Raw genomic sequence first — 14,890 nt, 5'->3', positions numbered from 1 at the left:
CCCCATCTCTTCTCAACAGAGAGATCAAGTGACTGGGCATTGAAACACTGCTGCGGAAAACCCAAGGTCTCCACAGCTGTATTTGCCAGCAACATCAAAACAGCACCTGCAAATCTTACTCTGATGTTTGCAATCGGTGAGACCTATTTCAAATGCAGAACATTTGCAGCAAGGGTGTCTGGAGCATGTGGTTTGGAGTTTTCCAGCTTCTGAAGCACAGAAAGACATTCTAAAAAGAGAATGGATGTTACTGGGGGGTGACCTGCTGAGTTCACCACATTTTTTCATTCGGAAAGCAAGACAAATGCATGATCCAAATATAGAGACATATAAGAATATCAAAAGGAGGGTCATTCCTGAACTCCTTTATGAAATGGGGCAATCAATAAACACATTCATTGATTCACTTTTAAATCAATTGGGTGATACATGCAGAAAGTCGAATACCTGCAGGAAAAATACCTCAAATATCATTATTTCTATAAAGGTTCTCTCAACCAACACCTCTAGTGGAAGATTAAAAACTTTGTAAGCAAATCAATGGAAAGCAATTCTAAACCTCCCTCCTCAAAACCTTCTAATTTTTGTAACCAGTTTAAAGTGTTACTATACCAATATACCATTTTATTATACCAGTAGTGACAATTTTTTAATGGGTGGCAAGTATTATTATTATTAGCATTTATCTTTTTAAGATTTTATTCATTTGACAGAGAGAGAGCGTGCACACAAGCAGGGGGAGTGGCAGACAGAGGGAGAGGGAGAAGCAGGCTCACCGCTGAGCAGGGAGCCCGATGTGGGGCTCCATCCCAGGCAGCCATTTAACAGACTAAGCCACCCAGGCACCCCTATTATTAGCATTTTATATATGTGAAGACTGTGGAATCAAAGTGGACAAATGTCCTAGTGAAAATTTCACAGCTAATATATGCCAAACCTGAATTCTAACCAGGTCCTTCCAATTTCATGCCCTTTCCAATACCCAGTTTACCACACGGCCATGTATGGTGAAGAGTCTGTTGTTCTAACGACAGCCAAAATATTGACAAATCATTCTGGTGCCACCTCCCACTTGATACTCCTGAGTTCCTGGTACTCTCTTCACTCTCTACCTCTTTTTTTCTTTTCTCTTCTCTGGAACTGCTTTCCTTTCCTGCAAAAGATTTATCTTTTGTATGTGGACAGGTTTTAGCAACATTCTCTGCCTTCATCCAGATAAAGTGCAGACCTTTTGCGATACTAGCAATAGCTGAGGTTACAGACTTTGCAGTGTAATTTTTCCAAGTATAAACTTTGATAATTTTCAAACATATACTAAAGTTGAAACATACGGCACAAAGCACACCCATATAAAACTACCTAGCTTAAAACACTTCCTAATGACATGTTCTATTTGGAAAGGCTTGAGATCTTCTGGAAACTAGAAGGAGACATTGATGATGAGTCCAGGGAGCCAACAATGAGTTCCATGAGAGTTCACAGAAGAGAAGAAAAGAGTGTAAGAGGCAGCAAGAGAAGAGTTAGTGCAGGAGCGGAGGGCCATGGAGTCCAGATGGTGAGCAACCTAAGAGGTTGGCTATTAAGGATCTGACTGAAAGCCCCTGATCATTAAATTCCTCTTCCAATGGCAAATTTAGATGAGCATTCATGTTGCCCCCAAAGCAACTAGGCTGACTGATTGACTAGCCAACTGCCCTCAGTCAGCTCATTGCAGGATCACCACCCCACTAATTACCATACAATGATACTTCTGAGCAGCACGCCAGAGGTTCAGCTTCACTAATACAAATATCTAAGGACAGCAGCCTAAAAAGTCAAACACAGATCAGAATCACTATCACAGATGATTACTCCTCCACTCTGTTTATTCTCTGTCTGTAGGCTGGAAATGTGCCCCCACAGAGGATTAAGCACCTGTTACCCAGTGGTAACAAATCTATTTTCAGGAAGGACAGATATTTTCTTTTTTCTCTTTCCCCTACTGTGTTTAGTTGTGTCAAGTTGTATACTCATTGTTAGTTTGCAAAATAAAGAGTCAAAAAGAACAAATGTAGTATTTTTCTGTCTTTCAATCTGGTCTTTTAGTTCTGCAGATTTCAAAACAAAAATCAAAGGAGTCAGACATTTTCAGTTCTTCCTGTTTCATGAATGTGGAAATTAAGCCATGGGGAAAAAGAGATTCTTTTCAAGCATACTTGAAACAGTTACAGAAATAGATCATGACTTAACTTACAAAGAAACTTCAATAAATTCCAAAAAATCAACAGCATACAAACTATGTACTCCACCATTTCACAATAAAATTAGAAACCTTAACAAAAAGATACCTTCAATAAATCCCATAAGCTTAGAAACTAAATGAAATAACTCTTAAGGGGTGCCTGGGTGGCTCAGTCGGTTAAACATCTGCCTTCAGCTCAGGTCATGATCCCAGGGTCCTGGGATCCAGCCTCACATTAGGCTCCCTGCTCGGTGGGGACTCTACTTCTCCTTCTCCCTCTCCTTCTGCCTCTCCCCCTACTTGTGCTCTCTCTCTCTCTCTTACTCTCTGTCAAATAAATAAAAAATAAAATCTTAAAAAATATAAAAATAGGGGACCAACGTAGGCCTCAGGCAGTTTGAACAGTTTAACTCCAAACATGGATATCAGACCAAATCATACAATTTACATCAACAATATGAATGACAAAATTAAAAAAGAAGAGTTGAAGAGATCCCTGTATGCCCTGTTTTCTCAGTTTGGCCACGTTGTAGATATTGTAGCTTTAAAGACCATGAAGATGAGGGGGCAAGCCTTTGTTATTTTTAAGGAACTGGGCTCATCCACAAATGCCTTGAGACAGTTACAAGGATTTCCATTTTATGGTAAACCAATGCGAATCTAGTATGCAAAAACAGATTCGGATGTAATATCTAAAATGCGTGGCACTTTTGCTGACAAAGAAAAGAAGAAGGAAAAGAAAAAAGCGAAAACTGTGGAACAGACCGCGACCACTGCAAACAAAAAGCCTGGTCAGGGAACACCAAATGCAGCCAATACCCAAGGAAATTCAACACCAAATCCTCAGGTCCCTGATTACCCTCCAAACTATATTTTATTCCTCAATAATTTACCAGAAGAGACTAATGAGCTGATGTTATCCATGCTATTTAATCAGTTTCCTGGCTTCAAGGAAATACGTTTGGTACCTGGGAGGCATGACATTGCTTTTGTTGAATTTGAAAATGATGGACAGGCTGGAGCTGCCAGGGATGCTTTACAGGGATTTAAAATCACACCGTCACATGCCATGAAGATCACCTATACCAAGAAATAACATATGGGAGAGTTGTCTTTAAAGCACTTGGTGTTATTTATAGTGTTTGTTTTGATAACATTTGGTCAGGCCATTTTTTAATAGTTGGGATGAGGGGGAGTGAAAGTGAAATTTTTGTGAATGATTTAAAAAAAACCTAGTCTTTGTTTAGCCTTCATGAACTATGAAATATGAAGGACTCAATTTTGTATAATAAACTTCTATTTGTATTCTTTAAAAAATATATAAAAATAAAAAATAAAATAACTCTTAAACTCTTGATTAAAAAAAAAAAAAGCCACACACTTCTATTGGCACAGCCATATAGAAAACAGTATGGAGAGTCATAAAAAAATTAAAAGTAGATCTGTCATATGCAGCAATTGGTATTTACTCAAAGGTGTTGAAAACATGTTCATACAAAAACCTGACACGAATATTGATAGCAGCTTTATTCATAATTGCCAAATTTGGAAGCAACCAAGATGTCCTTCAGTAAGTGAATGGATATTTACACTGTCACACATCTAGACAGTGGAATATGATTCATCCCTAAAAAAGAAATGAGCTATCAAGCATGAAAAGACACAGGGGAACCTTAAACACATACTACTAAATGAAAGAAGCCAATCAGAAAAGACTCTATACTGTATGTCCCAACTATATGACATTCTAGGAAAGGAAAAACTATGGAGACATTAAAAAGATTAGTGGTTGCCATGAGATTGGGAGGAAGGTATGAATAGGGGAATCACAGAGGATTTTTAGGGAAATAAAAATACTCTATGCGATGCCATAACGATGGATACATGTCATTATACATTTGTCCAAACTTTTACTAAGTTATGAATTCTAATGATTCCTTAAGTTCTCTAATATTTTGTTTTGATCTTAGGTTAATGATTGCTTATTGTAAAAATTCTGGGAGAGTTTATAAAAACCTAAATGATAAATCTTTTAAAAGAGCCAAATAGGGGCACTGGGTGGCTCAGTGGGTTAAGCACCTGACTCTTGGTTTCAGTTCAGGTCATGATCTCAGGTTCATGAGATTGAGCCCTGCATCAGGCTCCCCACTCAGCAGGGAGTAGGCTTCTCTCCCTCTTCTTTAGCCCCTCTCCCTGCTTATGCTCTCTCTCTCTCTCTCTAAAATATAAATAAATACATCTTTAAAAGAGCCAAATGCAATATTATGCAAATTATCATGTACTAATGTAATATCCCAACAATATTTCTAGATGTTTAAAGTATTATAAGACTTTAGTGATTTATAGTACTAGGATTACTACAATTTATTCATAATTTAACAAGTTTTTATTGAGCATTTACTGTGTTAGGATCAGCTAGGGCTAACATTCTGAAAGAGAGATATAGTCTCTGTCTTCACAGAGTTTGAAGTCTAGAGGAGACAAACATAAACAAGGAAACAAATAATAATTAATAATTGCAACACAATGCAATTACAATTACAATGAATGAAGAGTGCTTCGATAAGAAAAACTGGTCAGGGGGCTAGGGGAGGGGAGCTGATTTCAACTGAATCTCCAGAGAAAGCCTCTTTAAGGAGGTGAGCGCTCCTATTTTTCTTCAAAAAACTTGCAGTAGTTATAAAACTGTACTATATACATTTAAAAGATGGATAAACAGCCAGTAAAGAATTTAAGATATTAGGACACCTAAAGATATTAGGGCATACTAAAATAAGTTCTCAGTTTCCTGGTATTCACAATAAAAAGAGAAAACCATTTGTAGTGTGTAGTTCCCATCTCAGAAAATACACTGAGTCATCTAAAAAGACTAACATTTCTCCAATGCGGGTTTCAAGCAGGAATTTATCATGTGATTCTTTATATAAGGGACATCAGATCAATTAATACGATGATTTTCCTGTGTTACTTTGTATAAGATACCAAAATGTTGTTCAAATGTACCTTCCTGGTATTAACCCAACATAAAGCAGAAGATAATACAATCTAGGTATGACTTTCTGGTGGTGTAACTAAATGCAGTGACTTAGAGAAACTAGTAAATGAATGTCTTTGAGACTGTCAAGTACTAGCTAACAACCAAACCTAAGTGTTCTGAATGGCAAAATTTAATAGCTAATTTCCTGGCAGGTATCTACTGGGCTCGCATCATGTACCATTGATTGAAGAGAAATCTATACACTTCGGATAGCAGATGTAAGGGATTAACTCAACGTTTCGTAACCAACCTTCTGTTTAGTAACCAACCTTCTATTTTTGTTCAAGTAAAGTGACAGAGAAGCCAGCTATGCTGGCTGCAGGGAAAAGGGTCAAGATGTTGCTCAAGGAACACCACCACCACACATTTGAAACTGTTTAAGCATATAGCCAAGCGTTTCGCTGAGACGACAGAACTTGACATCCTAAAGCACCAAGAAATTATCACCTCCCCCCAAAAAACCCTAAGTATTTCCATATTTGGCCACACTGACCGAAAAAAAATTCACGTAGAACTTACTGAGTGTTTCTTTCCAAGCAGAACTGCATCATCACGATGGGTCTGCCAGGATGATTTATCAGTAAATGTACCAAGTACTTGAATGAACGAAGCTTTTATCTGGGTTTATTTAATAAAGTCCATTTAAAAATTAGACAATGACTACTAAATATAATGATTTTTGTTTCCACATAATTGATGCCAGGCTGTTCTTTCTGACAACAATCCACCAAAACATTCAGCTTCATCTTAATAAAGCAAGTACAACCATTAGCCCAGAAGAGAGGTGCTTCCCTTCCTTCCCATTTGCACTGATAAGTGGGCATCCATCCAACCCATGTGCCAGCTACACAGGAAGTAGAGAATTTTGAACAAATAGTGGATATTAATATTGAAGCATTAGAACTGTTCTTCAGGGAGACTATATTTGATTTAATAGGGAAAAGAAATCAGCCATTAAAAGTGCTGATGGATTCTTTATGTCTTTTCTCCCCAGATAATGAGGAGGTGAATGCTGGGGTGCTTGGAGTACCAGTCAACTACCAGTATGATATGGGCTGAAATAAGCTTCTCTCTGTACCACAGAAGCCCTCCCATTGCCCAGAAGTAGAAGGGAGGGGAAAAGACAAAATGGTTTTAGACTGGGGCCTACCTCACCAAATTCATCTGATCCAAATAGATCTCTTAATGGCCAATGGCCTAGACCATCAGATATGCAGAAGGAAAAAGAAACACACTTTCCTTGTGACCTTGGAGAGGTTTGTTCTCCTCTTGAGTGGCAGCTTTAGACTGTCTTCTCTTGGGAACAGAGAATTGATTTTTCATTTTTGTGGTCTCTACTCAAATCATCTAGTACTATGAACACAGCATGTGTTCAGTAAACATGTTTGGCCAACAACATAACTGGTTCTTCTGATTTCATTTTATACATCGTACTTAATATGGTGCCTTGCAGTGGGCACACAAAAATACGGGTCAAATGAATGCATATAAGACCAGTATATTACAACCAGGATTCTTGGGTGCCTGGGTGGCTCAGTTGGTTAAGCAGCTGCCTTCGGCTCGGGTCATGATCCTGGAGTCCCGGGATCGAGTCCCACGTCGGGCTCCCTGCTCAGTGGGGAGTCTGCTTCTCCCTCTGACCCTCTTCCCTCTCGTGCTCTCTATCTCTCATTCTCTCTAAAATAAATAAATAAAATATTTAAAAAAAAATCCTATTACAACCAGGATTCTTTTTGGGATCCATTTATATATACTAAAGAATGTAAGAAGGTCAAAAATTCCTTTCAATTCATTTTTCTGTGGATAATTCTATACGAGTTATCTGTTATTACTCTAAAGTTTTGTTATGGGGCACCTGGGTGACTCAGTCAGTTAAGGGTCTGCCTTCAGCTCAGGTCATGATCCCAGAGTCCCGGGATCTAGTCCCGCATCAGGGAGCCTGCTTCTCCCTCTCCCTCTCCCTCTGCCCCTCCCCCTGCTTGTTTTCACTCTCTCTCTCTCTAATAAATAAATAAAACCTTCATAAAAATTACTTGAGATGGATTTTTATAGTCCTGGATTACACCTAGAACACAGATCCATGCCTTGCACAAAAATGAATATGCAAAACCTTATTGATCTCCTTTATTCAGAGAACAGAAAATGTGAACTATTGTCAGAGCCTCCCGTGAAAATTAGTTCTCAACTGCTGATTAGTGCTCTGAAGAATAATGAGCATTATTGTTGCAGGTTAGATTCTATTAAGCACTTTCCATTTAATAGTTCTTCATCAGACTGAACAAAGAAGAATTTTCACTCTGGCGCAGGCCAGGCCTGGTTTTGTTGCTTAGCAATGGGCTGCAGGTACCGTTACGGCATTGTGTTTTCTTCTTCAAAAAGGGACAGTGTGCCACAGGTACTTTTCAACTTTACCAGAGTACTCCCCTGAAGAAGGATTAATAATCATTTTGTATCTAATCTAGGAGCCTAAAAATTCTCATGTTGAGAAGCTTTCTTTTAGGATGTTTAAATGCACTTTGCTCCTTCTTCAAAGCAAAGCTTTATGATTCAGTCACTGAAGCAACTTCTGGAGGGATTCATCTTTCCAACAAAGAGCCATCCATCAGTTAATACATAGCGTAGCGGGCCTTGTCCGTGTTCAGCTGTGAGCTGAGCAAGTGGGAGATTCAAAAGATGCATAAAAGGATATCTGTGGACACATTCTGGAAAAGAGCAGGTCTATGTATTATGAAGACGGTGTCTCCTTCATGAAATTTATGATGCATAAGAAAGATATGATTAACTTGGAAGAAACAGTAGCAAACCATATAAGACAGTATACAATTAGTTACTAAATTATGAGTTACTCCACCACAGGCCTTTAAAGGATTCAGAGAGAGCAGAGACTAATAAGAAGAGATGGCATTTATCAAGTGCTTCTTATATGCTGGGCACTTCAGATGCATTATCTCTTTTAATGGTCACAACAGTCCTGTGAAGTCAGAATGATTATTAACCTCATTTTCAGACGAGGACACTAAGGTTAATTAGCTTGCGAGTAAACAAACCCAGGTCTGGGTTAAGTAAAGGAGAACTTGGTGGAGTGTGGCTGGATAGAGACTCACCTATCATGCTGCCCTTTTCCCTGGCATCTCTCTGCATTATTCATAAATGCAGGGCCTAATTCTTACTTCCTGAGGGAAAAGACCTGAGCTCTAATTCATGCCCATAAGCCATGGTGAATACCTCTCCTTTCAGCCCTTTCAGCCAAGAGAAAGTCTTCTAGGACAAAGGTAATGGAAGAAGGATTTCTTTTTACAGTATCTTTGAACAATGAGTTCTGTAGAGTGATGCATGATTTGCATAGAAGTAAGTACGTTGACCTATAAATGCACACCCCGTGTTTTTGTAACAGCAGAATCACATCAGCCTTCCAGATTTGAACTGTTTGGCATCTCTATTCAAACAACCCTTCTTTTTGATTGCATCAGCAACACCCTGGACCTATTCTGATGAACTTTTTCAACTTAACTATTCTTTGAATTTTATCTCCAGCTGTGTCTTAAAGTGCCCCAACTCTCCAAATAATGGTGTATCATTCCACCCCCAACACTCTGCCCCTATTTTCCATATACACTTGGAAAAACACAGAAGATAAGTAGTCATGTTTTGCAGAATGTTTTTGAAATGAAAGGTAAGAACAGCTGCATCTCCTCCCAGCCAGACAGGTTGAGGGAGGGAGCTTATCAGGGCAAACCCAAACTCCAAGCCCACCACTTTGTCCATTATCTTAAAATATCTCTGAAAATTTTGTAGAAAGTAGAGATAAAAGAGCATAAATGGTTAATATTTAAACTACTACTGAGCCCTAGGTTGGGTATAAAGAACCTGAATTCCAGAACTGTTTCTGTCCAAGTTCTGAGGCTTTCAGAGTCTATAAAGTGCAAGGGACAAGAATGAAGAAATCTGACACTATCCAGCACTGTCTGGGATAGATTGAAGTGAGAACTCTCACAGGCACCCAGTGGGTTTCTTCTACACAGCAAGGAAACCATCAACAGAGTGAAAAGGCAGCCTATGGAATGGGAGAAAATATTTGCAAACCATATCTCTTACAACCTTATCTCTTAATATCCAGAATATATAAGGAACTCCTAAAACTCAACAGCAAAATAAACAAATAGCTCACTTTAAAAATGGGCAAAAGATGGGATGCCTGGATGCCTCAGGCTGTTAAGCATCTGCCTTCGGCTCAGGTGATGATCCCGGGGTCCTGGGATCGAGCCCCACATCGGGCTCCCTGCTTGGCGGGAATACTGCTTCTCCCTCTCCCACTCCCCCTGCTTGTGCTTGCTCTCTCTCTGACAAGTAAATAAATAACATCTTTAAAAAAAAATGGGCAAAAGACTTGAACAGACATTTCTGCAAAGATGATATACAAATGGCCAAACAATAATATAAGAAAATGCTCAAGGTCACTAATGATGAAGAAAATGCAAATCAAAATCAAATGAGATATCATACCTTGCACCCATTAGGATGGTAAACATCAAAAAGAAAAAAAACAGAAAACAAGAAGTGCTGGCGAGGATGTAGAGAAATTGGCACCCCTGTGCACTGTTGGTGAGAATGTAAAATGATTCAGCTGCTATGGAAAATAGTATGGAGGTTCTTCAAAAAATTAAAAATAAAATTACCATATGATCCAGCAATCCCACTTCTGGGTATATATCCAAAAGAACTGAAAACAGAATCTTGAAGAGATATGTTCACATCCATGTTCATTGCAGCTTTATTCACAGTAGAAAAGGGGCAGAAGCAACCCAAATGTCCAACAATAGATGAATGGATAAACAAAAGGTGGTATCTACACACAATGTCATATTATTCAGCCTTTAAAAAGAAGGAAATCCTGTCCTATAGTATGGCATGATGAACTGTGAGGACCTTATGCTAAGTGAAATCAGCCAGTTATAGAAGGACAAATCTGTATGACTCCACTTAAATGAGGTATAGAGTAGCCAGAGGCACAACAACAGAAAGTAGAATGTGGTTACCAGGAGGGGAACATGGGGAGCTGTTCAATGCATATAGAACTTCAGTTTTGCAAGATGAAAAGATTCTAGAGATCTGTTGTACCACCTTGTGCAAGGAGTTAACATTACTGTGCTGTATATTTAAAGATGGTTACAATAGTCAATTTCATGTTACACATATTTTACAAGAGTCATTTTTAAAAACCTGGTCCATGAAAGCAAAATGGATGTTAGACTTCATTAAAATTTAAAATCCTTTAACTAGGGACAAAGATTTTTGTTAAAAAAGAACAGGTGAAACTAACTATGGTAAAAGAAGTAATTCACATAAACCGCAGACGACAGTGCCTGGCACACAGCAAGTCCCAGTAAATAATGACTGTGTTATTTTGTGTTGTTCCTGGTTAGGTTCATACAGCAGTTTGCGTTCAAGTAACGAAACCATTCTTAGGTTAGAACAACACTTTCTTGAAATGACAAAACTGTAGTCCGAGTTTCTTTAAAATGGTGTTTGAGGGGCACCTGGGTGGCTCAGTCAGTGAAACGTCTGCCTCCAGCTCAGGTCATGTTCTCAGGGTCCTGGGATCAAGCTCCGCATCGGGCTCCCTGTTCCCAGGGGAATCTCTACTTGCCCCCTCCCTCTGCCCCTGCCCTGCCCCCCGTTCATGCTCTCTCTTTCAAATAAATAAATAAATGAGATTTATAAAATGGTGTTTGAAAGCTCCATTTCGAGGCAGGTAGAGAATACTCTTTCAAGTGCAAATGAGATATGTATACGAAAGTTTATTACATTACCTGATACTGCCCCTCCTGGAAAAGTGGGAGATGGACCTATCTAGATGTGCATAAATCTCAAATACCTATGCTTACCTGAAGATGGCAAATTTGAGAAGAATACTGTGATGTGCATTTTGAAAATACATGGAACAATTCTATATATATGTACTTACTTACCTATGCAGGAAGCATTCCAAAATATGTATGGTGATACCCAGCAATCTCAGGATAGGTATTACTTCTAAGAGATAAGGATAGATAAGGAAAAAATAAAGGGATAAAGAACAGAACTTAAGCTGTAACTGTTACATTTTATTCCCTAAGATTAAAACAAAAGTGAGGGGAGATATCTAAAACAAAGCTTACTGTTTTACACTTGGGTCATGGATACACAGAGTCTATTACAGTATTTTCTGTGTTTTGTGTATGTTTAATCTGTTTCATAGTTTACAATCTATAACATTAGAGTGTTAATATTAATTTCCACATGCATTTATATAATGAGGCTAAATTTCATATTCCATAATTGCTGATGAAGTGTGATATGGCTGCTCATAAAAATGAGGAAAGAATGAGAAACAAGGCAGAGGATCATAGGGGAAGAGAGGAAAAAAATGAAACAAGACGAAACCAGAGAGGGAGACCACCATAAAAGACTCTTAATCTTAGGAAACAAACCAAGGGTTGCTGGAGGGGAGGGCAGTAGGGGATGGGGTAACTGGGTGATGGACACTGGGGAGGGTATGTGTTGTAATGAGTACTGGGTATTGTGTAAGACTGATGAATCACAGACCTGTACCCCTGAAACAAATAATACATTACATATTAATTATTTTTTTAAAAAAAGAAAAGAAATTAATACCAAAAAGGTATAGTCATGAGACAATACACCTGGGAAATCCAATTTATTTATCAAATCTGCAGAAGCCTAGATCTCAATCTGTCTTAGCTTGGGCTACCATAACAAAGTACCATACACTGGGTGCCTTGAACAACAAACATTAATTTCTCACCTATCTGGAGGTTGAGAAGTCCAAGTTCAAGGTGCTAGCCAACTTGATTCCTAGTAAGAGCCCTCTTCCTGGCCACCTCTTCACTGTGTCCTCACATGACAGAGACAGAGTCCTGGTGTCTCTTCCTCTTCTTGTTTAAGGACACTAATCCCATCATGAAGGCCGATGACCTAAGTAAATTTCAATTATCTCCTAATTGGCCCCATCTCTGAATACCACCACAATGGAGGTGAGGGTTTCAACATACAAATTTGGGGGTGGAGGGGGATGGACACAAACATTCAGTACCTAACATCAGTCCAAACTTAACACTCCACCTGTGAATATTACCACAAAGTGAGCGGGCAGGGTGTGGGCTCTGGGGGCTACTACCCAAGCTCAGAGTCTCACGTCCGGGTGAGGCAGGGAGAGACCAACAGTGGCAAAACTATATGGCTTTTTTCCTGGCAACACATTTCCAAACTCTCTTCCACACCTGAGCGCCAATGGATTTTAACACTTAACACTTGGTGATTAGCTTCATAATTCTCATCAGCTTGTCATTGATTGCTCTCATGTCTAGATGATGGAGAATTATAGAATTTTGCATTCAATTACAGAGTTTCATTATCAATTACACAGCCCTTGAGTGGTCCACATCTCCTTCACACAAAAGTCATTTCAATGTTTTAATTGTTGAAAAATCCTAGTAAAGCAAAGAAAAAGTGATTTGATACATCCGTTTCCTATGGTTAAAAAAAAAAGCCCACCATAAGCATAAACTGTTAGTGTTAGATTTAGATATATTATTGTAAAAATCAATTTAATAGAATTATCAATACTTACAAATCTAAATGTTTCCACATGAAGGTTGGTTATGTTAACATAACCAGGCAGTTGTTTATTGATGGACCAAAGGGTGCATAATTATTCATTATCTTGGAGATGATGCTGTTCATCACTGTGCTGATGGGCATCATTAACCACATTAAAAAAGGAGACCTGGTTCATTTATTTAAGGCTCCATAAAAGGCAATTCTTAATTTTTGTCCCTAAACAAAGGAAGATTCTTTTTTAATTTTTTTAAAAGCTTTATTTATTTATTTGAGAGCGAGAATGAGAGAGAGAGAGAGAGAGTACATGAGGGGGGGAGGGTTAGAGGGAGAAGAAGGCTCCTCCCTGAGCAGGGAGCCCGATGCGGGATTCGATCCAGGGACTCCAGGATCATGACCTGAGCCAAAGGCAGTCGCTTACCAACTGAGCCACCCAGGCACCCATCTTTTTTAATTTTTAATCATGAAATAAAAAACTGTGTACTTTCCTCATTCAGAACCTGAAGCTCCTGGTTTTGAAAGGTAAACTTCCAAGCCTCCCATTGCCAAAACAAGCTTTCAGAAGGTCCTCCCCACACTTACTCAGTTCCCATAAACCTAGGATTCAAACCAATGACTCACCATATTAATTCTTCAGCAATAGACTGATACTTCTTGCTATTGCTCTCCAGAGTTCTGTAAGTCTAGTCTTAAGAGACCATGAGAATTTTTCCTAACTGCAAATTCATTCTCATAAAACTGGCTGAAAATTATACAAGGGCTCATTAACATAAGGATCACTGTCAAGATGAACAATTCTATAATTAATATGTGGGTTGCTTTTTTTCTCCAGGTGATGAATTTTGTTCTCCATAGCCCATCAAAGTACTTTCTGCTTAAGTAATGATGACATTGTAATGTTCATTGTAGAACTGACTCAAAAGCTAGCCAATGGAAAATATATTGAACTAATAGAAAGTAAGTTGAGGGGCGCCTGGGTGGCTTGGTCGGTTAAGCATCTGCCTTCTGCTCAGGTCATGATCCCACGGTCCTGGGATCAAGCTCTGCATCGGGCTCCCTGCTCAGCTGGGAGCCTGCCGCTCCCCCTGCTTGTGCTCTCTCTCTCTCTCTCTCTGTCAAATAAATAAGTAAATAATCTTTAAAAAAAAAAAAAAGAAAAGAAAAGAAGTTGAGTTTTGGACATGACTGTCTAACTTACCCCAGAAAAATCTCTTATTCCATTCCTAGGCTGCCTTAATTCTCTAACCCATAACTTTCCAGTCTCTAGAGATCAAGTGCACTGTGAACTACTCTCCCCCTATTCTTACTTATTATTATTACTACAGTACACATACCAAACTGTGTGCACACACATATATATGTGGGCATTCATTCATTTGACAAGCTTTCACTTGGGGCCAACTATCTGCAAACACAGCCTTGGGCTCTCCAGGGTTCAGAAAATAAATGTCGCTTTTGAAAGGATATGCATACATGTGTGGTATAGGAAATAATGTGATTCAGCAAATCACAATAGAAATACAATGACCAATAAATACTTGAAAAAATGTTCACTCCATTGGTAATCAAAGACATTTATAATGACAAAAGCGAACTATTTGTCACCTATCAAATTAGGAAAGGCTTTTAAAGGGGCTCTTGGGTGGTTCAGTCAGTTAAGCAACTGATTCTTGATTTCGGCTCAGGTCATGATCTCAGGGTCCTGGGATCAAGCCCCATGTCAGGCTCTGTGCTCAGCACAGAGTCCGCTGGAGATTATCTCCCTCTCCCTCTGCTTCTCCCCCGCCCAAAAAATTAATAAATGAAATCTTAAAAAAACCACACACATTAACAGCAAGTATGGGGTACTGGGTAAATACGTTTTGAGTTGGATGCCAAGCACCACTTTTCTGGAAATTTCCCCTCCTCCTTATCCCACAGATATCCTATATTGATGGTTCAAAAATTGATACCCATTATGAGCTGGACTTAACCTAGTTCTCTCAAAGGAATTTGAAATATGAAATAAAAGTTTT

General features: G+C 38.9%; 1 pseudogene; it reads left to right on the top strand.

The window, feature by feature from the left end:
* Positions 1 to 2,598: 2,598 nt before the first annotated feature.
* Positions 2,599 to 3,463, top strand: LOC114211026 (U2 small nuclear ribonucleoprotein B'' pseudogene; annotated as a pseudogene).
* The last annotated feature ends 11,427 nt before the right edge of the window (positions 3,464 to 14,890 follow it).

This window comes from Eumetopias jubatus, unplaced genomic scaffold (genome assembly GCF_037043125.1).
Source record: "Eumetopias jubatus isolate StellerSeaLion01/CBP00866 unplaced genomic scaffold, mEumJub1_p1.0 scaffold_8, whole genome shotgun sequence".
Taxonomy (NCBI): Eukaryota; Metazoa; Chordata; class Mammalia; order Carnivora; family Otariidae; genus Eumetopias; species Eumetopias jubatus.
This window is presented reverse-complemented; position numbering and strand designations above follow the sequence as displayed.